Source organism: Cynara cardunculus, assembly GCF_001531365.2.
Source record: "Cynara cardunculus var. scolymus isolate 2C chromosome LG 15, CcrdV1, whole genome shotgun sequence".
NCBI classification, from domain to species: domain Eukaryota; kingdom Viridiplantae; phylum Streptophyta; class Magnoliopsida; order Asterales; family Asteraceae; genus Cynara; species Cynara cardunculus.
In genome coordinates, this window is record NC_037542.1 from 13187221 (window position 1) to 13190853 (window position 3633).

A 3633-nucleotide genomic window follows, 5' to 3' on the forward strand; every position below is an offset into this window, starting at 1 on the left:
GGGGGGGGAGAGAGAGGCAGGATCATACCAGAAGTTAAGTCAATTTGCAAGAAGGCAAGAAGTTTCAAGATCACATATGATTACATGTGTACGAACACTTATTCATATATGATTAGACACATCCTGGAAGGAGGTGGGCAATTTGGCAAACGTGACGAAAGGTCGCAGTGGAAGGTTGCCAGCTATGCGTTGGTCAATGCAATACGTGCTTAATCATATATTATTAAGGGGTTGTTCGTTTGTGGCTTAATGGGCTGTGTAAGCCTTTATAGCTTATTCGCTCAGTTATAAAAAAGGTTGTTTGGTTGAGAGCTTATTCGCTCAGCTGTAAAGACTGTTCGGTTGGAGCTTATTCGCTTAGCTGAGGTTATTCGCTCGGCTCAAATACATTAGTCCTATGGCCTCAACCATTAGTATTCCCCATCCTCCTCTCCTCTATAGATCGATCGCTGCTCCTCTCCTCTATGGATCGATCGCTGCTCCTTCTCTATAGATTAATCGATGCTCCTTCTCCTCCAGAGATCACGACTTCTCCTCTATAGATCGATCGATGCTCCCTTGACCTTCTTCATATCTGGTTGCTCAATTTCTCCAAACTCGATCTTCTCTCTTGTTGCTCCCTTGGTGATATGTTCTTGTAATCGATTGTTCTTGAAATCTGCCCCTCGATTTTTTGCTAGGTTACTGGGTGTTTCCCGAAATCGAGCCTCGATTTTTTGTTGATTACAGTGCCAATTGGACCAATGTTTCTGATTTAGGGTTTTTCACCTGTCTTGTTTGATGTGAATTTTTGATTTAGGATTCTTCATTTTTCTTGTTTTTTTTCCTCATGATTTTGGGTTTGATGTGAGTTTATTTTGATTTAGGGTTCGCCTTTCTTGCTTGATGTAAGTTTTTTTTCCTTTCGTGATACTGGGTTTATTTTGATTTATCACTTCTCTGATCATCATAGAAGTTTGTTTTTCCTTCAACGAAAAACAAAGGGTAAAATAGTAATTTGTATCATTCAGCCTATTTATTCAACATAACAACAGAACAACAACTTATCAGTTATTATACAAACAACTTTATCACTACAAATAACTTTATCCATACATGACTTAATGGAAAACGAACCGAACAACTCTTATATGATTTTAGAACTTCTCACTTACAAATTGATTGCTTTCTTGTTTGAACTTGATCTGTACATATATGCCTATAATCCATGTGGAAAACCATAGAAAAATAAAAAATTGAGGAACACCCTAATAATCATGTGTATACCGAACACATGAATGATCATTAGAGTATTCCTTAATCTTCCGTTCTTTATAGAGAGAGGGAGAGGGGGGGGGGGGGGGAGTTTCAAACATAAACCATGTAATTGTTACAAACTTTACAATCAATCTCAACCGTACGTGTAGATAATCAATGGTGTGGATTAAATCAGTTTTTAAATTTACTCTTAGCCGTATTTTTAACTGATTTGATAACTGACTTTAAATTCAAAATCAAGGGTTTGCATTAGGTTTAAAGCATTTGACAAAAACTATTAAAACCATTTTTTATGCATGAAGTACTGTATATTGATGCATAAGTACAATTTATTAAAGCTTCATGTTTGAATTCGTGTAACTAACTGCAGATAAATATAATCAAATAGAAGATAAACATCTTATTTTAAAATATAAAAAATCTAAAATATAATTAAAATAATTATCGAGTTTTAACAAAATAATTAATTATTATCTTTATAAGAAAATTATATTATTAAACCACATATAAATTACTTCGTTGTTGAACCTAAATTAAATTATAATTAAAAAGATAAATTAAAAATTTACACAAAAAATAAGAATTTTAAATAGTTAATTTGATATTAATATCGTTATATTTTTGTCAATTTTTTATATCTTCAAATTTATATTTTATTCAAAAATAAAAACATCATCGGTTTTCAAAATCACATAAGATCATACTATAACATCGATTTAGATAAATAATAAAATAAAGTCAAAATGTATGTCGCTGCATTGCACGGTACCCTTCTTATCTATATCTATACTATATTATAAAGCATTTGACAAAAATTCTTAAAAACCACTTTTTATGCGTAAAGTACTGTTTATTAATGCATATTACTTAAAACTCAAGATTGCAAGTAAATTGTGCGTAAGTACAACTTATTAAAGCTCCCTATCTGAATTCGTGTAGCTAACTGCAGATAAACATAATCAAATACAAGATAAACATATCATTTTAAATATAAAAAATCTAAATTATCAATTAAGATAATCATTGAGTTCTAACAGAATTTTAATTATTATATTTATAAACAATTATATTATTAAACCAAAAATAAATTAATTCGTTATTAAACTAATAAAGTACTTAATTATTATCTTTATAAAAAATTATATTATTAAACCAAAAATGAATTGGTTCACTATTAGATCTAAATTAAATTATAATTAAAAAAATTGAATCAAAGAAGTTACACAAAAAACGAAGAACTTTTTAAATAGTTAATTTGATATTAATATCGATATTTTTTTTCAAAATTTTAATTACAATATCTTCAAGTTTATATTTTACTATCGTATCTTTTTTGAACCAAATACCTTCCTTTGTCATCTCTGGTGGAGCGACTCTCGGACGAATTTTCAACGTGCTTGATGAACCTGTTGACAATTTTGGTCCTACAAATACTAGCATAACATTTCCTATTTATAGATCTGCGCCTACCTTTATAGGCTGAAGACTTTCTCTTTCTATCCAAGCAAGCCCCCAATGGCACGCTTCTGTCAAGTAGGTGAAGTAGGCATACGAACCACTTTAGGTCAAAAATAAAAAATTATCACTTTCTAAAAAACATTTAAAAACTGTATTAAATCTATAGAGAAATAATAAAAAGAAACAATAAAATTGAGATATATCTCGATGCATTAGCCTTCTCAAAAATCTTAAAAACAATTTTTAATGTACAAAATACTATACATTTATGCACAAAATCTTAAAAGTTTTAAAAACAACTCATGATGCATTAAATACTACTATTTTATGCATTCAATCTTAAAATCTCTTAATCTACAGTTAAAATAACATATTGTACAAATTACCAATGCACATTATTAACTTTTCTTTTCATGTTCCCAAGATATTTTTGACATTTTTCATTCATGTCTTCACCCTCTTATACATCTATATCTTCTCCTCATCCCCCAAGGTGAGATTCAAACTGATATTTACCGTGAGTTATTAAAAGTTCTCTCATTCATCTCCATTTAATTGCTCTCAAACTCTCGGTCTCACTCTCGATATTTTGATTCTTTGCTCTTGGTGTAAATCAAACACATTTGTGGAGTCGTTTAAATATATTAGATTTTAAATTGTCGTACAATTTTTTTCATCGATAGATTATAATTGGAACCATAAGTCTTATTTATTCAAATTGTATTAATATGTAAAGACCAAATGTAACTTATATTATCGTTAAATATTCTCTAATAAAATCAGTGAAACTTCAAAATCGTTAAAATTCACGGCTCCCACTGCATTACACGGATGCTAGTTTACAATTAGTATATATATATATATATATATATATATATATATATATATATATATATAGGTGGAGGTTCAAACGAGAAC